Source organism: Pelodiscus sinensis, chromosome 3, assembly GCF_052426305.1.
Source record: "Pelodiscus sinensis isolate ZL-2025 chromosome 3, ASM5242630v1, whole genome shotgun sequence".
NCBI lineage: Eukaryota > Metazoa > Chordata > Testudines > Trionychidae > Pelodiscus > Pelodiscus sinensis.
The window spans coordinates 147508492-147535223 of record NC_143054.1 but is presented as its reverse complement, the minus strand read 5'-3'; the positions used below and the strand labels follow the sequence as shown (position 1 = coordinate 147535223).

The window sequence follows — 26732 nt, the reverse complement described above, 5'->3', positions numbered from 1 at the left end:
CAGTACTCTAATTGAGGCCTACCAGGGCAGAGAAGAGTGGAAGAATGACTTCTCGTTAGAGCTGTCAATTAACACGTGTTAACGCCTGCGATTAACACAGGGCAGAATTGACGCATTAATTTGCTGAGGGCAGGAAACCAGCATGAGCTGCTCCAGAGACCGTCTCTGGTAAGGTTCAGTAATGCAAAACGCCACCAGAGGCACATGGAAAAACGAAGCAGCAAGAAAGAAAAAAACCCAGAAGACATGGTCCCAGCTCCGCGGAGAAGTAGACAAGAAGTAAAGACCCGGACACCCGTCCCTCTTCCCTCCCAGGTGACCATATTTTTTAAAATAAAAAAGCCTGGGGGGGGGGGGCTTGTCCAAGCTGTCCCCCCCCCCCCCCCACACACACTCGGCAGGGCTCACTCAATCTACCCTCTCTTTGCCTCTTGGGGCTGGGTCCGACACTTCCCTCACATCTCAATCTGGGGCTGAGTCCACTCCTGAACGTTCCCGAACCCAGTTCAGGGGCTGACCCCTCCCCAGAGCTTGGGGATTGACTCCCATCCTTGAGCTCTGTGCCAAGCCCCCCTGAACTCTGCACTGTCCACGGCAGAGTCTACCCCCCTTCGGCCCTGTGCTACCCGCAGCTGGGGCTGAGATTAAAAAAGAACTCTCTTGAATAGGATACAAATATATTGATTATATAGAAGAATTTATTGAATTATTCCAGACATTGACACAGTTCTGCTGTGTTTTCATGAAATACAGTGATAAAATACCAGACAAAGTTAATGGAGCAAAGCAGCAACAGTTCAGTTCTTTTGAATGGGAAGTTTATATTTAAAATACTTTCAGATGGTTCTCTGTCTAGAAGGACTGTTCTCTGTAGCTACTGCAAGGCTGAGTTCCAATACCATAGCAGCACTTCAAGTCTGCAGTACCACCTACATGCTAAGCATGTTTTTGCCTGCAGATCTTGTGCTCCAGATAACCCACCACCACCAAACAAGTCCAGCCAGCTACGACAGAGAACAATTACAGTGTTTCAGGATCACTACAAGCCCATGGATCAAACAAAATACAACCCCTTAATCAATATTATTGCAAAGTGGATAGCTATGGACTGCAGGCCTCTCAACATTGTAAATGACAGAGGGCTAAGAGATACTATTCAAATAGCTTCTTTCAATCAGTCCTACACCTTGCCCTCCCGAGGAATCATTGAATCACGAATAAACGACCTATATAACAAGAGAGCACTACAAAGTTGGAGCTTCTGAGAAATGCACTGGCTGTTGCTTTGACTGGTGATCACTAGTTATCCTTGAGCAATCCTAGCAATCTTGGTGTCACGGCACACCTGACTGATGTTGTGCGGACACGACAGTCATTTGCTATAACAGTAACTCATACTGAAGAGAGACATTATCTGAAGCATGTGCAGAGCGTTTCATGGATGTTGCAAAAGAATGGAATATTCAAGAAAAGGTGATAACAATTAGTACTGACAGTGCATGTAATATGGTAGTAGCAGCCAGTCATTGCCATTTGAACACGACATGCGTTGCTCACACTCTACAGTGATCCATTACTGTACCACTCAATTATGGTGGTTTTCAAATCATGCTGGCAAAATGTAGAAAACTTGTGGCCATTTCAAACACAGTCCAGCTAACAGTACAGAGCTAGGAAAACAACAAGCTGCAAATGGACAAAAATCTCTGGTACAAGATATTTCAACCAGATGGAATTCCACATTGGCTATGATTCAGCGTCTGCTTCGCAAGAAAGCTGCTATCACATCCACATTAGCTCTTCAAAAGTGCCATCTATCAGTGCCAATAGATAAGGAGTTTAAAAAACTGCAAAAGCTAGAAACATTACTTGAGCCCTGTAGGTTTGTGACTGAACTTCTCGGAGGAGAGGAGGGGAAGAGACTGTGGGTGCAGCCACTTTTGCGGAAAAACTTGCCAGATGTCTACATTGGCCACTTGATTTTGCGCAAAAGCACTGACGTTCTACTGTCCGAAATCAGTGCTTCTTGTGCAAATGCTTTGACGTTCCCGTTCGGGCAAAAGCCCTTTTCCGGAAATGTTTTTGCGCAAGAGGGCCAGTGTAGACAGCTAAAAACTGTTTTGCGCAAAAAAGCTTTGATGGCAAAAATGGCGTTTGGGGCTTTCTTGCGCAAAACCGCGTCTAGATTGGAACGGACGCTTTTCTGAAAAAGTGCTTTTGCGGAAAAGCGTCCGTGCCAATCTAGACGCTCTTTTCTGCAAATGCTTTTAATGGAAAAACTTTTCCGTTAAAAGCATTTGCAGAAAATCATGCCAGTCTAGACATAGCCTGTATGTTTCCTGCTCCATGGTTTTACCTGCATTCTGCCATATATTCCAAATTATGTCAGTCTCTGATGATGACCCAGCATATGTTGTTAGATTTAAGGACACTTTCACAACAGATTTTACAAAATGAAAAGAAGGCACCAATCTGAGGTTATTAAAAATAGCTACAGCGCTAGACCCCAGGTTTAAGAATCTGAAATGCCGTCCAAAATCTGAGAGGGATGAGGTGTGGAACATTTTCCCCGAAATCTTAAAAGACCAATCCTCTGACGCAGAAATTAGAGAAACTGAACCACCAAAAAAAAATTCTACCTTCTGCTGGTGGCATCTGATTCAGATGACAAAAATGAACATGCTTCGATCTGCACTGTTTTGAACTGTTATCGAGCAGAATCCATCATTAGTATGGACGTATGTTCTCTGCAATGGTGGTCAAAGCATAGAATCATAGAATCATAGAATAATAGGACTGGAAGGGACCTCGAGAGGTCATCGAGTCCAGCCCCCCGCCCTCAAGGCAGGATCAAGCTCCGTCTACACCATCCCTGACAGATGTCTATCTAACCTGTTCTTAAATATCTCCAGAGAGGGAGATTCCACCACCTCCCTTGGCAATTTATTCCAATATTTGACCACCCTGACAGTTAGGAATTTTTTCCTAATGTCCAATCTAAACCTCCCCTGCTGCACTTTAAGCCCATTACTCCTTGTCCTGTCCTCAGAAACCAAGAGGAACAAATTTTCGCCTTCCTCCTTGTGACACCCTTTTAGATATTTGAAAACCGCTATCATGTCCCCCCTTAATCTTCTTTTTTCCAAACTAAACAAGCCCAGTTCATGAAGCCTGGCTTCATAGGTCATGTTCTCTAGACCTTTAATCATTCTTGTCGCTCTTCTCTGTACCCTTTCCAATTTCTCCACATCTTTCTTGAAATGTGGCGCCCAGAACTGGACACAGTACTCCAGCTGAGGCCTAACTAGTGCAGAATAGAGCGGCAGAATGACTTCACGAGTTTTGCTTACAACACACCTGTTGATACAACCTAGAATCATATTTGCTTTTTTTGCAACAGCATCACACTGTTGACTCATATTCAACTTGTGGTCCACTATGACCCCTAGATCCCTTTCCGCCATGCTCCTTCCTAGACAGTCGCTTCCCATCTTGTATGTATGGAACTGATTGTTCCTTCCTAAGTGGAGCACTTTGCATTTCTCTTTATTAAACCTCATCCTGTTTACCTCTGACCATTTCTCTAACTTGCTAAGGTCATTTTGAATTATGTCCCTATCCTCCAAAGAAGTCGCAACCCCACCCAGTTTGGTATCATCTGCAAACTTAATAAGAGTACTCTCTATCCCAATATCTACATCATTGATGAAGATATTGAATAGTACGGGTCCCAAAACAGACCCTTGAGGAACTCCACTTGTTATCCCTTTCCAGCAGGATTTAGAACCGTTAACAACAACTCTCTGACTACGGTTATCCAGCCAATTATGCACCCACCTTATCGTGGCCCTATCTAAGTTATATTTGCCTAGTTTATCAATAAGAATATCATGCGAGACCGTATCAAATGCCTTACTAAAGTCTAGGTATAAGCATGAATGGGTATATAAATCTTTAGCACATCCGGCACGTAAATATCTTGCTATGCCGGCTAAAACAGTGCTGTGCGAATGCCTGTTTTCACTATCAGGTGACACTGTAAACAATAAGCGCACAGCATTATCTCCCACAAATGTAAAAAGCTTGTTTGTCTTAGTGAATGCCTGAAAATAAGTAGGATTGAATGAACTTCTGGGGTCTAAAGTTTTCTACTGCCTTATTGTTAAGTGAAGTTATTCTTGTTTACATAATTCTACATTTGTAAATTCAGCTTTCATAATAGAATTTTACTAAAATACTTTAGTGAGGTGAACTGAAATTTTTTTTACACTGTAAATGTTCTGTAAAAAAATAAATATAAAGTGAGCACTATACACTTTGTATTCTGTGCTGTAAATGAAATCAATATATTTTAAGATTTAGAAAAGGTCCAAAAATATTTAAATATAGTATTCTTATTATTGTTTAACAGCATGTTCAATCGCAATTAATTTTTTTAATCACCTGACAGCCCTACTTCTCATGACTTACTCACAACACTCCTGTTAATGCATCCCAAAATGATGTTTGCTTTTTTTGCAACAATATCAGACTATTGACTCATGTTTAGCTTGTGGTCCACTATGACCCTTAGATCCCTTTCTGCAGTATTCCTTCCTAGACAGTCATTTCTAATTCTGAATGTGTGAAACTGATTGTTCCTTCCTAAGTGGAGCACTTTGCATTTGTCTTTATTAAACTTCATCCTGTTTACTTCAGACCATTTCTCCAGTTTGTCCAGATCATTTTGAATTATGACCCTATCCTCCAACCAAAGCACTTGCACCCCCTCCCATAGAATCAAAGGGCGGGAAGAGCACTCAGGAGGTCATCAAGTCCAGTCTTCTACCCAAAGCAGGACCAATCCCAACTAAATCATCCCAGCCAGGGCTTTGTCAAGTAGAGACTTAAAAACCTCTAGGGATGGAGATTCCACCACCTCCCTAGGTAACCCATTCCAGTGCTTCATCACCCTGCTGGTGAAATAGTTGTTCCTAATATCCAAGCTAGACCTCCCCCACTGCAACTTGAGACCACTGCCCCTTGTTCTGCCATCCGTCACTACTGAGAACAGCCTCTTTCCTTCCTCTTTGGAACTTTCCTTCAGGAAGTTGAAGGCTGCTATCAAATCCCCCCTCACTCTTCTCTTCTGCAGACTAAACAAACCCAAATCCCTCAGCCTCTCCTCAAAGGTCATGCACTCCAGCCCCCTAATCATTTTGGTTGCCCTCCGCTGGCCCCTCTCCAATGCGTCCACGTCCTTTCTGTAGCGGGCGAAAGGGGCCCAGAACTGGATGCAGTATTCCAGATGTTGCTTCACCCGTGCAGAATAAAGGGAAATAACCATTTTTCTAGATCTGATGGCAATACTCCTTCTAATGCAACCTAATATGCCATTTGCCTTCTTGGTGACAAGGACACACTGTTGACTCATCCACTGTAACCCCTAGGTCCTTTTCTGCTGAACTGCTACTTAGCCAGTTGGTCCCCAGCCTGTAACAATGCTTGGGATTCTTCCATCTCAAGTGCACTTATCCTTTTTGAACCTCATCGGATTTCTTTTGGCCCAATCCTCTAATCTATCTAGGTCACACTGGATTCTATCCCTGCCTGCAAATGTATCTACCTCTCCCCCTAGTTTATTGTCATCCACAAACTTGCTGAGGGTGCAATCCATCCCCTCATCCAGGTCATTATTAAAGATGTTGAAGAAAACTGGCCCTAGAACCAATCCTTGGGGCACTCCACTAGACCACCAACCTGACATCGAGCCACTTATTACTACCCATTGGCCCCGACAATCTAGCCAGCTCTTTATACACCTTACAGTCCATTTATCCAATCCATACTTCCTTAACTTGCTGGCAAGAATACTGAGGGAGAGTGCACAAAAGCTTTGCTAAAGTCAAGGTTTATCACATCCATGGACTTCCCCATGTGCTCAGAGCCAGATATCTCATCACAGAAGCTAATCAGATTGGTCAGGCATGACTTGCCCTTCATGAATCCATGTTGACTATTCCTCATCACATTCCCCTCGTCCAAGTGCTTCAAAATGGATTCCTTAAAGATCCTCTCCATGATTTTTCTGGGGACTGAGGTAAGGCTGACTGGTCTGTAGTTCCCTGGATTGTCCTTCTTCCCTTTTTTAAAGATAGGCACTACATTTGCCTTTTTCCAATCATCCGGGATCTCTCCCGATCTCCATTAGTTTTCAAAGATAAGGGCCAAAGGCTCTGCAATGACATTTACCAACTCCCTCAGTACCCTTGGATGCATTAAATCCAGTACCATGGATTTGTATATGTCAAGCTTTTCTAAATAGTTCCTAACTTGTTCTTTCCCCATCAAGGGCTACCCACCTCCTTCCCATATTGCGTTGCCTAATACTGTAGTCTGGGAGCTGACCTTGTGAAGATAGAGGCAAAGAAAGCATTGAGTACTTCTGCTTTTCCCACATCATCTGTCAATAGGTTACCTCCCTCATCCAGTAAGGGCCCCACACCCTCCCTGATCACCTTCTTATTGCTAACATGCCTATAGAAACCTTTGTTGTTACCCTTCACGTCCCTTGCTAACTGCAATTCCAATTGCGCTTTCGCCTTCCTGATTACTCCCTTGCATTCTTGAGCAACATATTTATACTCCTCCGTAGTCATCTGTTCACGTTTCCACTTCTTGAAAGCTTCCTTTTTGTGTTTAAGCTCACCAAGGATTTCTCCGGTAAGCCAATCTGGTCGCCTACCATATTTGTGTTTCTTAATGTGCATCGGTATGGTTGCTTCCTGTGCCTTTAATAAGTCTTCTTTAAAATATTGCCAGCTCTCCTGGACTCCTTTCCCCTCCATGTAAGCATCCTAGGGAATCCTGCCCATCAGTTCTCTGGGGGAGTCATAATCTGCTTTTCTGAAGTCCAGACTCTGTATTTTGCTGCTCTCCTTTCTTCCTTTGGTCCTCGCTTGGTATCATCTGCAAAGTTAATAAGCTTACTTTGTATGCCAGTATCTCAATTACCGATGAATATATTTAACAGACCCGGTCCCAAAACTGACAGAACCCCACTTTTTATGTCCTTCCAGTATGACTGTGTTCACTCTAAACTGTGCGGCAACACAGCCTCCCAGGTAATTAATCAGCCCCACCCAATTAGAGGCTTGGGGCTCTATACACAGAGTTCATTGGGGGGCTGATTAACCACCTGTGAAGCTGGGCTGCTGCGCAGTTTAGAGGGAACACTGCTGTGAACCAATAATAACTACTCTCTGAGAACAGTTATCCAGCCAGCTGTGCAATCATCTTATAGCAGCACCATCTAGGTTGTGTTTCCTTAGTTTATTGATAAGAAGGTCATGCGAGATCCTGTCAAATGCTTTACTAAAGTCTAGGTACACCATGTTCATCGCTTCCCCTTTATCAACAAGGTTTGTTATCCTATCAAAGAAAGCTATCAGATTAATTTGACATGATTTGTCCTTTACAAATCCATGCTGGCTGTTACCTATCACCTTACTATCATCTAGATGTTTGCAGATGAATTCCTTAATTATTTGCACCATTATCTTCCCTGGCACAGAAGTTAAGCTGACTGGTCTGTAGTTTCCTGGATTGTTCTTATTTCCCTTTTTATTGATTAGCACTATACTTGCCCTTTTCCAGTCTTCTCGAATCAATCCCAACCTCAATGATTTTTCAAATATGGTAGTTTATGGCTCAAATATCTCCTCTATCCGCTCTTTCAGTATTTTAGGATGAATTTCATAAGGCCCTGGTGACTTGCAAACATCTAACGTGTCTACGTAATTTTTAACTTGTTCTTCTCCTATTTTACCTTCTAAACCTACCCCCTTTTCAACTAGCATTCACCACGTTAGGCATCCAGTCACCATCAATCTTCATGACAAATATCGAAACAAAGAAGTAATTAAAGCACCTCTACCATTTCCATGTTTTCTGTTATTGTGTTTCCCTCTTCACTGAGCAATGGGCCTACCCTGTCCTTGGTCTTCCTCTTGGTTTTAATATATTTGTAGAATGTCTTCTTGTTACCCTTTATGTCTCTAGCTAGATTGAGCTCATGTTGTGCCTTTGCCTTTCTAATCTTGCCCCTATCTACTTGCACTATTTGTTTATATTCATCCTTTGTAGTTTGACCTAGTTTCCACTTTTTATAGGACTCCTTTCTGATTTTTAGATCATGAAATATCCCGTGGTTAAGCCAAGATAGTCTCTTACCATACTTTCTATCTTTTGCAACACTACTAGGTGTCTGTGTATATTTTTCTAAGGAAAGGAGAAGACAACCTGCAATATATGCCCAGACCAGTCTGATGTAAATAATGGCACAACTATACAAGTACTGTTTATGTGCTGGGTTAAACCTTCTTTTGAGTGCAGTTAAAACCTTGTGGATATTGATGTAGGAACACATCCCTTCTCACTGATTATAGTTGTAAAGAGACAGCTATAAAACAAGGTTTACAGAGCCTCTCCAGAAGCTAGCACCATGTGGACAAAGGCATTATTCTAACCAGGTGATGGACATGTCTATGGGTGAAAAAGTCAAGCTGGGAAGGAGGAAAAGAGACAGAGAGACTGAAGCTAATCAAGAAAGACAAGCAGCAACAGCCTGCAAGAGTGATATTTATGGCCCTCACCAGAAGCTCAGAGACAGGTTCTGGTCAGAGATACAGGCTGAAAGACCATTGAACCTCTTAGCTCCTTCTGTTCTTGGTTTCTCCTGAATTTGGGGAAACAGGACTTCATACGTTTTTTGTAAATACACAAGATTATATCAAGATTTCCCAGCTGAAACAGTCTACAAGGCCCAAACTTTGACTAGCCACCCAGGTCAAAAAGAACAACACTGTATACAAATTCTTATTTCTGGGAAGGCACTTCATTTGAAATAAATGGTATGTCTACATAGGGACCAAACACCCATAACTGGATCAGGTCAGATTACTTGGGCTATCTGGACTTAGACTCCAGGGCTGAACAACTGTTGTGTTTGGACTCAGATTGGAGCCTGAGGACTGGGACCATGGGAGGGTCAAAAGTCCCAGAGGCTGCACTCCAGCCCAAGTTTAGACACATGTTCAGCAATTTGTAGTCCCACAGCCTGGGCCCTACAACTTCAAGTCAGCTGATGGGGCCAGCGACAGCTATGCCACAGGGCTTTTAATATACCCTAACTGGAAAGAATGAAATTCTTTGCCATAAAATAACTGAACAGTTTTTTTAAACAATTAACTCTTTCTGTTCTACCTAATTCAAAACAACTGCTCACTGTAACTAAGTACAACATGCAAACTTTTTTTAATATAAATAATGTTTGACAGGACCCAGTGAATATATGATTCAACAAGAGAAATCAGTGATGCTGTTGTCAAGCCATCCTGACATACAGATTAAGCTTTCAAAATGAACAGAATTTAACAGAAAATGAAATTACTTCCCATTGATTGAATGAAAAAAATTCAAACTACCATTCCCCAATGTAGCAGCCATTAGCAATACTATTCCTGGAGTTCCACCAAAGACTTGAGCATGAGTATCTTCAGTGGTCTAATCCCATGCACATTACCTTTTCCTTCAAGCATTTCCCACCTTTTACTTTGTAAATTAATGTCAAGACTATACTGTTGTATTTCTAGATTCTTCCTGTTTGGAAGAATGTCTGCCAAATTAAGGTTTGCCTTAATCACATTTCTCTAAAATTGTAACAATCTTACCCAATTATAGTTTATTTTAATTATGTATAAAATGGATACTGACTTTTTCTGAAAGCCTTTGGGGTTAGGAATAAGAACTAAATATCTGTATTGGATCCAGAGAATGGTAATAGGATAACCAAATCTCTCAAGAAGAAGTTGCAAATTCAAAACAAGCCTGGGTTGGTAATAGCCAAAGCTGTTATCTGTTAACTTTTGGATGTCCTACGTGAAAAAAAAATCATCTATGGATAAACTGGATGACGTTTAGCTTCCAATAGTCTCAAGACAACACTTATGTAACCTCAATTTTAATCATTTTACACTGGTATATTTCCACTGACTACTACAAACTGAATTCACGCCAATGTAAAGCAGGAACAACTCTAGTACAATAGGTGTAATTATACCACTAAGATAGATCAGAATCCAGGCACTGTTTGAAAAGATGCTCCAGTATATGTCTGAATGCATAAGAAAATAGATAACAGGCCGCACACCAAAAACCTGAAGAGCTGGAAATTGGAGATACCGGCTTAGGACAAAAATCCACTAGTGATAAATGTTTCCGTGAATATATTTTTAAATTGCCATATAGGTTTGCCTGATTCACAAACCAAGCCGATTTCACATTAAAACAGCAAGGAAAATACCTACAATATATGCAATTACTGATTGATGTCCACAAATTAAATGGGAAAAAGAGGAACATACGAGAACTATAAAATAGTGCTTCAGTCTGATACTTGGCAAAAGTGAGAGATTCTATAAATAATGAGAGAATAAGTTATCATGCTGCACTGAATTAATAGTATTCTCGTTCAACACTTCTTGAATCTAACAGACATGATAAGGTATCTACCAGGTATGATAAGCAGATGGTGCACATCTTGGATGCACTGAAAACCACCATATACGATAAAGTAATGATTGTTTCATCTTTGTAGAATGGCACCCAAAGCCTGTTGACAGCTGTTACATAATTTGATATAAACTTCTGCAAGTATATATTTCTATCTCAAGGCATTTTAAAAATTAAAACTTATTTTCTGTTCTAAAAGTTCAAGTTGCACAACATTAAGGTGCCAACAGATTTGCATGCAACACATAGTTGAATAAAATCTTCATCTGCAAAAGAGATGGGGGAAAGTAGAAATGCACTTGTATAGGAAGCTAAACCTCAAATCGGAAGCACTAGCACATTTAGTGAAAAAGCCATTCTCAGGAAAAAGATAATTATATATTTATCTGAAACCAGAACATGAGCAAAACTGGGATTAAGTTTCCATTCATGGTGCAATCAGTAGGGGAGCCTCTATTGTGCTATGGTTGCTTTGAACTTAGTGTTGATGGCTCTATTTCATTTGTTGAAATCCCATCTAGACTTTATATTTGAAAGTGTGCCCAGTTTGATTCAGTATTTGTGTAATCTGCCTTTCACTTAAAGACCGGATATTTTACCTGTTCAATTGTGTTTGCTAATTATAAACCAAATCCTCAACTAGTATAAAGTCCTCTGTGGACTTTAGTGGAATTATGCTGAATTATACCAACTGATGATTTGATCCTACTTTTTAAATTTTTCTTTGTGTGACATACCCTGTGTCAAAGCAGGGAGATGAGAATCAGACTGACATAGTCACCTGGATGAGAAATGGTTACTTTCATCATGAGTGAGCTGTCTCCATACCATCTGCTCATGTGCATGGTCTGGGTTCTGAGACTTCTGATGGCCTTCAGCACTTCTTGATAGCTTTTGTTGTTAATGCCACTGCACATCCTGGGGTGATGGGGCAGAGGGCAGATGTTTGATCTTCTCATTCTAAAATATGAAAAATTTATTTCGCTGCTCAAATAGCAGAACAAATAAAACATAAGGTCTCCATGGAACTGCAGTCTGATGAGTGGCTCTGACTCAAACCTACTCTTGGTTTGCCCTGCTATAATGTGTTATACAAGGGAAATATGAAAAACAGAAGACTAATCGCTTTCATGTACAGAGATTACAATAAATGTGGAAAGGACCTAAAACTAGCAAAGTGTCCAGAATTCTCACTGGCCTCAACAGGAATTGCAGATACTCAACACATCTCAATAGTACACCATATGTTTGGAAAATAAAGACAAAGATGATGGGGAAAAGAACATACATTCTGCTTATGTTAATGGATACCATATACGCGTTGAATACTTGCAAAAAAGTGTCCAAAAAACCCTGGTTTCTGTAATGGTATTACCTTTGAATAATTAACGGTATATTAAGTAACTAAGTAGATTCTGTCCTAGGAGTTAGGACTGTGCAATTGACTTCTCAAACAAATTTCATTGCGGGTTGTTATGGGTTTTTTGTCCAAAAGCAGACATTTTTTGTTTGTCTGAGCCAGTCTGATATGTGTCTTCTGAACCATTTCCAGCAGCTTCCACACACTCTCTATGGGTACATCTAGATTACATGCCTCTGGTGACAGAGGAATGTAGATTAGACTAGCCGGCATAGGAAAATGAAGTGGCAATTATTTAAATCGCCGCTTCATTTAAATTTAAATGGCTGCCACGCTGAGCCGATCAGCTGTTTGTCGGCTCAGCACAGTAGTCTGGACGCTCCGTGGTTGACATCAAAGGCATTTGTCAACCTCCAAGGTATGCCTCCTGGGATGAGGCATACCTGGGAGGTCGACAAATGCCTTTGATCAGCTCAGCGCAGCAGCCATTTAAAGTTAAATGAAGCGGCGATTATTTAAATTTATTTACCTATGCTGGGTAGTCTAATCCACATGCCTCTGTCGCCAGAGGCATGTAGTCTAGACGTACCCTATAAAACCACAGACACCTCTTTGCTCTCAGAAGAGCATTGCACAATCTTAATTTTTGATAGTGATAGAAATGTAGCCGTGTTAGTCTGGTGTAGCTGAAACAAAAAACAGGTCTACGTAGCACTTTAAAGACTAACAAGATGGTTTATTAGGTGATGAGCTTTCGTGGGCCAGACCCACTTCCTCAGATCAAATAGTGGAAGAAAATTAAGGAACGAGGTGTACCGGTAGTTCGGAATAGGAAGCCTAATCCGAGCTACCTAGTTCATGCTGCGTGTAGCCGCGGGCACGGAGTCCGAACTAGCAGACATTTAAAAATGGCAGCGCCCGGCAATACGCAAATGAAGCCTGGGAAATTCAAATCCCGGGCTTCATTTGCAACTCCGGTTGCCTACATTAACCACCCTAGTTCGAACTAGGGTGGTAGTGTAGACATACCCTTGGAGACTATAGGTCTGTCTCCCAGAGCCTCTCGGAGTTTAGTATCCTGTTCCAGTATAGGCTGTAGTTTATTGATAATGTGTTGGACAGGTTTAAGTTGGGGGCTATAGGTGATGACAAGTGGTGTTCTATTGTTGGTTTTCTTGGGTCTGCCTTGAAGTAGTTGGTTTCTAGGTAGTCGTCTGGCTCTTTCAATTTGCTTTTTTATTTCTCCGGGTGGGTAGTTGAGGTTAATAAATGCTTGGTAGAGATCCTGAAGTTTCTGGTCTCTGTCAGTGGGATTAGAGCAGATGCGGTTGTATCGAAGGTCTTGGCTATAGATGATGGATCGTATGGTGTGTTATGGATGGGAGCTGGAGACATGAAGGTAACTGTATGAGTCGGTGGGTTTTCTGTAGAGAGTAGTATCTAATTTACCATTGGTGATTTGTACTGTGGTATCCAGGAAATGGATCTCTTGTGTAGAATGGTCCAGGCTGAGATTGATGGTGAGGTGTAGGTTGTTAAAATCTCTGTGGAATGTCTCCAGTGTTTCTTGGCCATGCATCCAGATCATAAAGATGTCATCGATGTAGTGTAAATAGAGAAGGAGTAAAAGGGGACGGGAGTTGAGGAAACGTTGTTCTAGGTCAGCCATAAAGATATTAGCATACTGTGGGGCCATGCGTGTACCCATGGCTGTGCCGCTGATCTGGAGGTATAAGTTGTTCTCAAACCGGAAATAATTGTGGGTGAGAACAAAGTTACATAGGTCTGCTATCAGACTGGCAGTGGTGTCCTCTGGGATAGTGTTTCTAATTGCTTGTAATCCGTCTTCATGTGGTGTATAGAGCTTCTATATCCATGGTGGCAAGGATGGTGTTATCGGGGAGGTTATCGATGTTTTGTAGTTTCCTTAGGAAGTCAGTAGTATCTTGGAGATAGCTGGAGGTGTTGGTTGCGTAGGGTTTGAGAAGAGAGTCTACATAGCTGGATAATCCAGTAGTGAGCGTGCCGAGACCAGAGATGATGGGACATCCGGGGTGTCCAGGTTTATGGATTTTGGGAAGCAGATAGAACAATCCTGGCTGGGGGTCAGAAGGTGTTTCTGTGTGGATTTGTTCCCGAGTAGCTGTAGGGAGGCTTTTAAGGAGACAGTGTAGTTTCTTTTGGTATTCCGAGGTGGGATCAGAGGAGAGAGGTTTGTAAAATGTGGTGTGATAATAAATAATAAATCTGGTGTGATAGAGTGTGCATACCGTGCACTGAACCAAGTGAAGTTAAAACCGTGTGGGAGCAGGAAGTCCTGCCCCTTCACCCAAACTGGGCATGCTCCAAATGATGAACAGTATCAAAGAGAGCTGTTCAGCTCATTCTGCGCTAGCCACCAGAGGAGAAGGACCTCCAGTGGGGGCGCCAGAGCCATGCCAGACAGAGACCCAGATGACTGGATCCAGGAACCCTGGAGACCGCTGCAAGCTAGCAGCATTGGAGGAGCCCCAGGGAGAAGAAGCTGCAGGAGAACCAGAGGATCCAGAAACTACATGGGATGTCACCCCACCAACACCAGTAGGAAGTGACCCAGAGAGGATGCTGGAGTAGAGGGCAGCATGGTCTAATGACCAGAATAATTAAGGGGTAACTCTTTAACTCCAGGACAACACAGTCTAATGACCAGAGTCAGTAAGAGGGGGAGCCCTTAAATCAGGGCAGCATTAAACATCTTTGGGTTGCGGGTACCCTGGGGTGTGGACGCCACCTAGTCAGCTGCTGGGTCGTCAGCGATCTCTTTTATTCGATGAAAACCAATCCTCGTTCTAGAGTAGTACAGCCTAATGGCTGTCATCAATAGGGTAGCCCTTAACTCAGGGAAGTACAGCCTAACAGCTAGAGTCAATAAAAGGCTAATCCCCATTGACTCTGGCCAGTATGCTATACTGCCCTGAAATAAGGACTAACCCTGTTGACTCTGGTCGTTAGGCTGTACCATCAACTAGGTGGCGTCCACGCTCCTGGTACCCGCAATACACCATGCACCTGGATACAGGCCTTGTTGTTGCCTGTTTAGTGTCCTAATGAATGGATTATAAAAAACCCTAGTGGAGTGGGCAGTCCCAGGGCAGACGGGGAGTATATGTAAAATAAATACTATAAATATTAAAAAGTAATGAACTCCATAACTTTTATTAAATACAATTCTTGCTAGAATTTAAGATTTTGAAGAACAGCCTCTGCTTGTGGCAAGCCAGAGGCAGGCAGCACTGGCTCCTGTTATTCCCCCCGCCCGTCCCCCCACACAGAGCCTTTAATATAGAGGCAATAAGGGGGAGAGGGAATGTGAGTAGCATAGATTTATCAAGTCGTCGACTACTCGACTAGTTACTTTCATCCTTACCCAAGACATGGAACAAGAATTCAGATGAGGGACCTAAAACTTCACTGCAGAGATCATTTGTCTAGGGACATATGACCTAGATATTTCCAAATACACAGAACAGAGATAAATTATTTATAACATACCTGCCATCTCTGCTAAGGCATTTGCACAGTATAATGATTACATCATAAAATCATATATATAGTAGCCCAATGCCTGAGTCTGTAACGCTGAAATGCTGGCTGTTCCCTCTGGGCGGAGCTGTTGCTGAAATGCTGGCTGTTCCCTCTGGGCGGCATTGTTGCCTGAGTCACGTCCTTCCCCTCCCGCCTTGGCGCTCAGCTGACTTCTGCGCCGCTCAGCCGGGCCGCCGCGGGGGAGCAAGCGGTGCAAGCGGCCGTTTGGGCGCCGCGGTCCCCATGCAGCACAGGGGAGTGCGGTGCCCAAACAGCTGTTTGGGCTCCGCGGTCCCCCAAGTGAGAGGCAGGAGGGAGAGGAGAAGAGAAAGAGAGAGACAGAGAGAGAGGGGGAGGCAGGAGGAGGACAACGAGAAGAGAGAGAGAGAGAGACAGACACAGAGCGAGAGACTGGAGGCTCAGGAGAAAAAACCAATGTGGGAGGAGAGACCCGAAAATCCCATCTTATGACTGGCTAATAGGCTAGTATATATTATAAAAGCCAAAATGAAATGAAATAAACAGCCAAATAAACATACTTAATAATAAAGCTAATATAGTATACTATTTTCTGACAGTGTTTGAAATAAAAAGCAGCTCTGGAATATGCACTTCCATCCACTGGGTAAAACTGGTGAGCCATGAGATTATTCAGATAAACTCACGTGAATCCAAACGCACACAGTAATCCTCAACAAACGTTTATCTAAATGCATGAATTATGTAGTCAAAAACTCCAATCTTTATTAAGACCACTACAGTTAGTGGAACTCCTCAAGCAGCGCTATGCTGGAAGATCTCAACACAAGCATGGAACAACTAGAGCTCTACTTTTTATACAGCCTTTACATAGGCTGGAGAACTACCCTCTGGAAGAAGGGCTGGACGGGGGCAGCAGGCTGGCCAGGGGATGGGGTGGGAGGGAGGGCTGGACAGGGGAAACCGGGAGGAGGAGGATGGGAGAACCAGTTGCTGGAAGCAGGGCTGGACGGGGGCAGCAGGGCTGGTGGTGGGGTCATCGGGGGAGTGGGGCTGACCAGGGGAGGCTGGTGGGGGGGGGACCGGCTGCCTGAAGCAGGGCTGGACTGGGGAGATTGGGAGGAGAAGGGGGGGCGGGGGGAGCAGGACTGACCCGGGCACATGCAGACCCAGGCACACGAGTGAGTCTGGCCCCAGGGATTCCATTCCCCCCCCCCCATACCCTCCCTCAAGTAGTTGAGAACTGTCTGGCTGGTAGACACAGTCACACAGCCTGAGCACATCTACCAGCCAGTCAGTTTGCAGCTAAGGACTGATACACCTAATAATAATAAAACTTACCTAATTAGAAAATACTGGACATTTTATATATATTTTGTTTCCCAGACAGAAGCTTCAAATACTGGACTATCTGGTACAAAACAGGACACCTGGCAACCCTACCCCTCCTTGCACCTTCTCTCCTAGCTAGATACCCTACCCCCAATTTGCTCCTGCTCCCGCCTCCTGGAGTGTCCATGCGGCGCCGGGTCCCCCGAGCACTGGCCCAGGCTGGGTGGAGGACGCAGCTGGGTAAAACAGTGAAAATATATTAATTTTTAATTCTTTTTTATATGCAGTTCTGAAAAAAAAAGGTTCCAACTAAAAAGTAAAATGTTTGGGAAACCCTGGTCTAGCCAGCTTTCTATCCATCTTACAATCCATGTATCCAATCCATATTCCCTTAACTTGCTGGCAAGAATATTGTGGGTGACTGTATCAAAAGCTTTGCTAACGCTGGCACTGGGGGCTTTGGGAGGACCAGAAACAACTTAGTTGAATATTCATCAGTTGCTTAATGAATATGCAAATGACTGTTTGCAATGTCCTCCAAAAGCTCGTGAATGAATTTATTGGTCCCCATGTCAAAAAGTTTGGGAACTCCTGCTTTAGCTCATTAATCCTTGGTTATGGAATCGCTAGTATTGCGGGAAGGAGAAAAATCACAGGTGGTGTATTATGCTTATCATGCTGTTCTAATAATCTCATCATTAAACCTTTGGACAAAGTCTAGGGCTGTGTCCAGACTCAGGGGTTTTTTCGAAAAAAGTAGCCTTTTTTCGAAAAAACTTCACCTGCGTCTAGACTGCAGCCGCGTTCTTTCGAAATTAAATCGAAAGAATGCGGCTTTTCTTTCGAAGGTGGTAAACCTAATTCCACGAGGAAGAACACCTTCTTTCGAAAGTGCTCTTTCGAAAGAAGGTGTTCTTGACAGCAAACAGGCTTTTTAGAAAGAGAGCATCCAGACTCACTGGGTTCTTTCTTTCGAAAAAGCGGCTTGTTTTTTCGAAATTCCGCGTGCAGTCTAGACGCGCTCTTTCGAAAGAGGCTCTTTCGAAAGTATCTTTCGGAAGAGGCTCTTTCGAAAGAGGCTTGCAGTCTAGACATAGCCTAGGACAAGGGGCCTCAAGCTACAACCACAAGTAATAACACAAAAGTTATCTTGTCCTGATCAGAAGAGATTTTTTTCAGACTTTAAGAAAACATGATTCAATAACGTAAGAACATTCCTGCTTCAAGGAATTCCTTGTACTTCTAAACATCATGACCTCAACATCATCTTGAGACTAGATCTTTAGCTTCAGGGGAGTGTCCCTTTACTCTGAGTAGTGATCCCAATGCTTAAGCCATGCAGCAAACTCTGGTATTGACTACTTTCATTTTTTCTCAAAATAATACATGTAACCAGGGGGGAAAGAAAAATATGAAGACTGTCCAAAGCTTTTATCTTGTGTCCTTATCAAGAAATTTCTTGTTATGGCCATAATAAATAGGACTTTGAATACATAAAGACAACTTTTATCATATTCCCATACACATGCTCAAGGATTTATTGGAGTTTAAACACTTCTGTTTCCTGGTACAAGCTTTCTATTTCGAATTCCTATTCTATTTCTTCACTGAGTGTTTTAGCAATACCATCATTCAGTCCTGTTCATGTTTAACACTGAAAACTTTTTCCCACCATAAAGTTATCTTTTGATTTCCTACATGCACAGCATAACAAAAATTTATCTTCTATTTAATAAGTTATGAAGTTCTCAGGTAATCTTGATTTTTATACTTCACTGCTCTGAAGAATGCTGCTCGTTGTTGCATGATAATTTAGGCCTGAATGCTGCACACATGCATGTACACCCTTATGCATACAAGTACTTCCACTGAGTTCAATGCTGAGACACTGCATTTCACCCTGACTTCACTCATTACACTATGTCGCAGGAGTCACAGTCAGAACCTGGAGCTTTTCACAGCAGGGCAGTGAGAACTCCGGGTGAAATACTGTCCTAAAACTGAAGTAAATGGCAAAACTTCCTGGTAACTTCAATTGGGACACAATTTCTGCTCTTGACTGCAGTCCGACAATATTCTGAGAGACATAGCTCAGTAACTAAGTAGTCGTTTTGATGCAGATATGTTCATTTGTGATGGATCACAGGATGAGATTTATATTTTTAAAACTAAAAATATAACAAGTTATCTGATTAGCTGCACCACATGTAATAGATTTTATATTGTCCTTTTGATGAAGATTAATTATTTTGAGCAGAAAATCATTTGATGCACCACATTTGATTAAGTGATTTTATATTGCCATTTTGATTAAGAAGAATATTTTAATTATTTTAAGTGGAAAATCATTTCCAGTCTCCTCCTACAAAGGAAGAGGGATCAGTTAAACAGCCAGATAAAATCTCTCAGCAAGATTCAGTCACTGCTGAATGTGTCAGAAGAGTAGACAAAAAAACTGGTTCAAATTTCATTTTATACTACAGGTTTACGTGCTTTTTTGTGATACATTTTTACAGATAATTCCTTATACTGAGTAATCAACATTGCCTCTTCTACTTTACTATAAAGCTTCTTATAACAAAAAACAAAGATAACATGAGGGCAGGGGATTGGACTTGATGACCTCTCGAGGTCCCTTCCAGTCCTAGTATTCTATGATAACTGTAGATACGCCTTCCCTGGTTCTTTACAAGATTACTCCAGCCTTTCCCAAAATTCCCACTGACTCCAATGGAGCCTGGACTTCGTTCAGTGTTTCTTTTGTAAGGCTCCCCCAAAGCTTGTCAAATTGCCTTGGCGGAGCCCACTCCTTTCCAACAGGAGGGGTTTACAAAAATCTGCTAGCCATTTTCAACATATTGTTGCTTCCTTTTGACCATAATCAAAGGTCAGGATCCTGGGTAAATTCTAGTTGGAAGTAGAAACTGTTGGAGTTTGGTATTTTCTTTGATGCAGCCTTGTTTATGTACATGTACAGAGTCCTGTTCTTCTGAACACAAAAGGAGCAAGGAGGCCCTGAGCCTCTTTAGCAGTGTTTCTTAAACTGTGTTTTGCTCAACAAAAAATCCTTGATGTTCCTCATAAAAAAAAATTATTGTTTGGTGTTCCTCGGTCTTAAAAAGTTTAAGAAACACTTCTCTTTAGCTACCATTAAACCCCAGAGCTCTCACTCTCTCTAGCAACTTCCCAGCTCACTCTGTATTCATATGCTCTTGCTCGGGTTTGGCCTTTGCCTCCCTCTCCATTCTCCACACGTGCATGTATGCACAGACACCCCTCCCACCCAATGCTCAGCAAAACCACTCCACCACACACACACACACACACACACACACACACACACACACACACACACACACACACACACACACACACACACACACAGCAAAACTGTTCCACCCCACTCACTTCACTCTCTCAGAATAACACTATGGCCACTAGGAAGCCACAAAACCTTAGGATGTGTGTCTACTGCAGATTTTAAAACCCATAGTAGACGCAGATTCATGTGTCAGCGCTCAAAGCAGTTGTGTAGATACTGGGGCTCCCACCACAGCGTGGGGACTGAAACTCCACCCATCTCAGGGATTTGTACAGCAGCTCCAGCCTACTCCATAGCATCTGTAGAGCTGTCTTCAGAATGAGCCTATGTCTGTAGACCCAAGCTTTGAGACTTGCTGCTACAGGTTTTAAAATGTGATATAGGAATACTCTCTGACTCCTTGGAGGAAAGGGAATTGAAGCATCAGGAAAGCCACATTCATGCAGAGCTAGTGCCAAATAGTTGTGGAGAGTGAGCACCAAGAAGATGTCAAATTGCAGATGGTCCTTGGAATTTCCACCTGTAGCTTCTACCGAGCTGAGGTTACAAGTGAATAAAGCCCACTGATTTCAAGGGACAGTAACAAAGCAGCAACCACAAGCAAGTAATTACAATAATTATGCAGTTTTGAATTGAGAGGCTTTAAGGGCTTCATTATTACTTCTTTTTACTTTCCAAAGAGATAAATAATAGATGTTTCTCTACTGAAGAGATTTAATGAACCTTTCAAAGCTATAAGATAACAGCAAGTGAAGCTGTACTGTAGATAGTAAAAACTGGTGTGCACACTAATTTAATTGACGTCAAAAGCAGTTGATTTTGCTGTCTCTGTCAATGGGAATGACTAACCAGAACAGAACAAAAATGGTTTTCATTTACTCAAGTGACACAGTGGCTCAAAATAATGCTTTATATAGGACAGCTTGGTTCTAAAATTTAATAATAGTTAATACAAATGCAGCACATAAGAAATCAGAAGAATATTGATTTCATTCTACTTAGAAACAAGTCCCAATACTTTCAAAACATTGCACTAATTTTGTGATTAAATCCCCTAGCAATTTTAGGCACATAAAAAAATTAACCTATTTTGTTTTGGTTTCTTTTTTTTGTTTGTTTGTTTGGGTTTTTTCATACTGATAGATGAGTTAATATCTGAAAGCTGTATTCTAGGGGTGGCCAACCTGTGGCTCTTTGCTTAAAGAAATTCGGCTCTTGGTAGTGCTGAGGCTCTTGGCACCCCACTGCCTGCTTACAACCGGCTGCTCTGTGTGAGCGCCCCAGCGCCTGGAGGGAGAAGCGTGTGGCAGACTCTCCGGGATCCAGGCACTGAGTTAGAGCGGGGTGGGGCCGGCTGGGGGTGCCTGGCTCTGGGGGATTGGAGGGGGCTGGCAATGTCTGGCTCTGGGGGAGGGGGAAAGCATTGGGTTGGGGGGTAGGGCTGGGGGTACCTGGCTCTGAGTGAGAGGTGGGGGTTTGGGTTAGAGCGGGGGGAGACGGGGATGAAGCACCTTAAACTCAAAGGCTATGTCTAAACTGCAGCATTCTTTCGAAAGAAGCTTTTCTAGATGAGATCTTCTGAAAAAACTTCTTCCGAAAGTGCACTGAAAAAGCTATCTACTTTTTCAATGGACTGCATGGACACTCTCTTGAATATAAGGTGTGATTGCTATGGACAGCGTGGCCACCAGGACACTTGTGCTTTTTCCTCTTTCCTCTTCTTCTGAAAGACCTCTTTCAGAAAAAGGCTTCTTCCTCATAGAAAGAGGTCTACCAAAGTCAGAAAAAAATCCTTCTGTTCTTTCAATTTTCTTTCGAAAGAACATGATTGCAGTGTGGACGTAATTTAAGGTTTTTTCGGAAAAATGGCAGTTTTTCTGAAAAAAAACTCTGTAGTGTAGACATAGCCAAAGTCTTCATGGATGCAGAATAAGGCAGCTAACACAGATGTCATATTTAAATTCCAGGGTAAAAAAAGAATCAGCATGTACCTGGTTTACACTGTGTTTCTTTAAAGAAAATTCAAGGGCTATTGTTTGCCAGGCTGAAGCAATTATTCTGAGATATGAGTCTCTCCCTTATTGTTTTTGAACCTCTCATATTTGTAGTCTGGCACAGAACTGAATTTTTAGAACTATAAGAAAGCCATAATCTTCATAAGTAAAACAAAATGAGGAAATCATACCAGAGATCACCAAGTTGGAATGAAACAGGCACTTCAAATTGTGCTAATTTACTTCTCAGTTCAGTTTAATTTTTTAAAAAAAACCTCACAGGACATAATAGGGCAATAGTGTTATATTTAAAATACATGGTGGGGATGCTTTTTTTTTTTTTTTTTTTTTTTTTTTAAAGTGTGAGAATATTACTGTATTTTTAAAGGGTTTTTTTTTCTTTTCAGTTTGATGTTTGTTCCTTGTCAAGTACTCTGAAGTTCTATGGACTGGCCATGAATTTTTAAAGTGACTAGAAACTTTTTTATTGGTTTTTGTCCGAAATGTCCTGAAATGTTATTTTTATCACGACATTTTGTGTACTATATCTATCTATCTATCAATATATAAAAATAAATATATACGGTAATATGTGGCCCTTCGCACTGCTATTTTGGCTCTTTGTCTCTAACTGGTTGGCCGCCCCTGCTGTATTCATTTCCCATGTACACCCCCCACATGCTGAGCAACTGTAATTTCATAAAATTAACCTTTTTCTTTTTACATTCTTTTTTAAGGCTAAATTAGATATGAAAAGATCCAGTAATGGTCAATGGAACTGAAAAACACTTAATACCTGGATAGAATAATACCATCCTTGCTAACCTTCTTCATGCCAGCAGTCTAATTCAGCTCAAGGGGATTTTCTGGCATGAGTAAAATGAACAGAATTTGGTCTCATGTTCTAATCTCATAGAAAACTTCTGAGAGGTACTTGAATCAATTCTAGTCAAGAAACAACCCCCTAAAATGTATTTTGCATAAGCACATTCCACTCAACAAAAGGGTATTTAAATAGATTTACAACCTTAAACCAAGGAAATCACAGCACAATAGAACTTCAATATCATTTAATGTTTCCTATATCTAAATCTGCATTAATAATATTCTGTAGGAATTCTAAGGAAACAAAACCCACTGGTGGTATTTCTAACATTGCAATTAAATATTCATGGCCAACCCATCCCAGCTGACTTGGGCTCCCAGGTCTTGAGCAAAGAGGTTCTTTAATTGCAGTACAGGCATTTGGGCTTGGTCTGCAGCCTAAGGACTGGGACTCTCCTATCTTGCAGGGTCCTGAAACGCAGATTACAGTCTGAGCCCAAATGTCTACACTACAATTAAATAACCCCTTATCGGGAGCCCAAATCAACTGGCATAAGCCAGCTGCAGGTTTTTAATTGCAGTGTAGACATACCCACTCTGAAGTAATTAAATGATACAATGTAGATGAACTGGGACAAATGATTATAGTCCATCTCTGGATCTGCATTCTTTACAACTACTTTATAATAGTGCTATAATATTTTATACACAGAAGTGAAAGAGAACCAAGTTAACCTTAGTCCATCAATCCCACTTAAGTCTTTTTATCTCCTTAATACAAAACTCACTGGTTTTGGATGGAGAAAGGCTGTTCTCAGTGGTGACGGATGGCAGAACAAGGAGCAATGGTCTCAAGTTGCGGTGGAAGAGGTCCAGGTTGGATATTAAGGAAAACTATTTCACTGGGAGAGTGGTGAAGCACTGGAATGGGTTACCTAGAGAAGTAGTGGATTCTCCATCCCTAGAGATGTTTAAGTCTCGGCTTGACAACGCCCTGGCTGGGTTGATTTAGTTGGGATTGGTCCTGCCTAGAGCAGGGGGCTGGACTTGATGACCTTTTGAGGTCTTTTCCAGCTCTATGATTCTATGACTCTTGTCCTAGGATTATCTTCTGAAGTTAGAAACTTGTCATCAACTGGAAGAGAATTCCTCATCTGGGCTCGAGCTCCCTGCAGAGCTCAAACCACAGCAACCTTTCAGCAGAACTGCACATAATTCCTTTCTGATCTGAAGCTCCTGCTGCTACCTGGTGAGGTCACCCAGCAGGACCAAGTTTCACGAGGGCAGAGCTCTTCACTGTTTTTGAAGTGGGGGTCACTTTGGCAAAAAACTTTCAATGTGAGAACTATATCAACTACTAAATTAGCACATTGTAACATTAATAATCCTTAATGATGGAAACAGAGTCACTTGTGTAACTAAAAGCCTACTTGTACAATAAAACAATAGTCCTTTCATAAAATAACCAGGAAAGTATATGGAATTTAAAAGGCTCCTATGCAACTGAACTTTTTAAGAGAATAATGCAAAACCTATTTTTAAAAAACTAGATGAGCGAAAGTGTGCCTGTTTCTCCCTGACTTTGTTTCTGGAGGCCCCTTTCCACCCAACTCCTCCTGTCAGCAGGCAGCACAGAGCTCCAGAAGAAAGGGAGAGGCCCACAGCAACCTTGAAAGCTTCAGCTTATTCCCTTAGGGTTACCAGATGGTTTAAAAAAAATACCGGACACACTTGATCTCAGATGGGGGGGTGGGAGGAACCGGATGGGAGGGGAGCAGGGCTGGCCAGGAGGAGGTCGGGGGAAGCAGGGCTGGCCAGGTGAGATGGAGGGGGGGAAACCGGCCGGCAGGGGGCAGGGCTGGCTGGGAGGGGGTCAGGGGAGCAGGGCTGGGTGGGGAAGATGGGGGGGGAAACCAGCCAGCAGGGAGAGGGGCTGGCTGGGAGGGCATCAGGGGAAGCGGGGCTGGCCAGAGGAGATCGGGGGTGGGCAGACTGGCCGGCGGGAAGCAGGGCTGGCCCAGGCACACACAAATCCCAGGGTGCTGCCTGTCCCACGTATGGTCCCGGCAGGGTGCACAGGCAAGTCTGGCCCCGGCGATTCCATCCCACCCCAGCTCCCCTCCTTTCTACTATGTAGTTGCGTACTGCCTGGCTGGTGTACACGCTCATGGGCTACGTCTACACTGGCCCCTTTTCCGGAAGGGGCATGTAAATTTCACTAGTCGTCGTAGGGAAATCCGCGGGGGATTTAAATATCCCCCGCGGCATTTAAATAAAAATGTCCGCCGCTTTTTTCCGGCTTTTAAAAAAGCCGGAAAAGAGCGTCTAGACTGGCCCCGATCCTCCGGAAAAAGTGCCCTTTTCCGGAGGCTCTTATTCCTACTTTGAAGTAAGAATAAGAGCCTCCGGAAAAGGGCACTTTTTCCGGAGGATCGGGGCCAGTCTAGACGCTCTTTTCCGGCTTTTTTAAAAGCCGGAAAAAAGCGGCGGACATTTTTATTTAAATGCCGCGGGGGATATTTAAATCCCCCGCGGATTTCCCTACGACGACTCGTGAAATTTACATGCCCCTTCCGGAAAAGGGGCCAGTGTAGACGTAGCCATGCAGTGTAAGTGCATCTACCAGCCAGGCAGTACGCAACTACATACTGATATTCACGATAAATATAAAACTTACTTTATTAGAAAATACCAGACATTTATATGTCCGGTATTTTCTCAATTTGTTTCACAGACAGAAAGCTCAAATACCGGACTATCTGGTTCAAAACTGGACACCTGGCAACCCTATATTCCCCTTCCACTCCACCTCTCTAATCTCTAAGTTCCTGCTGCATGTGTGGCCTTTTAGGGCTGCTGTGTAGCTATTTTCAGCCTGCTGCACACTTGCACAGCTTAGAGGGAACTGGAACCACACCTAGGGTCGATGGGAGCTGCCACAGGCTCGTAGGCCATGCAATGAAGAACGCTGCACTAGGGCTTATCATTTACAACTTTTTTCCCTTTCAGAGTCTCTTCCTCGAACACTTTTCCTGGTGAGCTACATCATTAGCTGCCCTGAAAAGCCCACTCCCCTTGCACCACTCTCTTGTCTGAGCATTCATAACTATTTATAAGGCCCAGATGCTCCTTACCTAATAAATTACCCCTTACTACTTAATTAATTATGCCCAGGTGGGTCTGGGTAGGCTCATTCTTCTTACATAGCCTATCACAGGAAGGCTAAGTGTCCAACCTCCTCATAACATTAGTCATGTCAGATTATTGTACTGTAGCCATTCTGGATTTTTTTTCCCCACATACAGAGTTGTTACCGACAAGAGACGGACCCCCGCCCCTGCCCCAAAAAAGGTTTTTTAAACCCCAAATAATTCAAGATAATGACCCAGACAACTATCAGAGGGGTAGCCCTGCTAGTCTGAATCTTCATAAACAACGAGAAGTCCTGTGGCACCTTATAGACTAACAGATTTATTGGAGCATAAGCTTTCGTGGGCAAAGACCCACTTCGTCAGATGCATAACATGACATGACGTGCCTCTGACGAAGTGGGTCTTTGCCCACGAAAGCTTATGCTCCAATAAATCTGTTACTCTATAAGGTGCCACAGGACTTCTTGCTGTTTGTCCAGACAACATTCTGTTTATTTTTATTTATCACTCTTCCAGTTGAGTAGACATCATATATCAAGCTTCTCATTAAAAAGATAGCTCAGTAAAACAACTCAATATTAAAACTAGCTGCAGTGACATGCAGATTGTTTTCTAGAGAGAAACTTATAGGCTTCATTTCAGGACAGCACTTA

At 42.6% G+C, this 26732-nt stretch overlaps 1 protein-coding gene and 1 pseudogene across 8 annotated transcripts in view; one reads left to right on the top strand and one right to left on the bottom strand.

Moving 5' to 3' along the window:
* HHAT (hedgehog acyltransferase) overlaps positions 1-26732 on the bottom strand; it is a 369064-nt gene that overhangs the window by 241585 nt on the left and 100747 nt on the right. The gene's annotated exons all lie outside the window — the stretch shown is intronic.
* Positions 777-10636, top strand: LOC149525163 (E3 SUMO-protein ligase ZBED1-like; annotated as a pseudogene).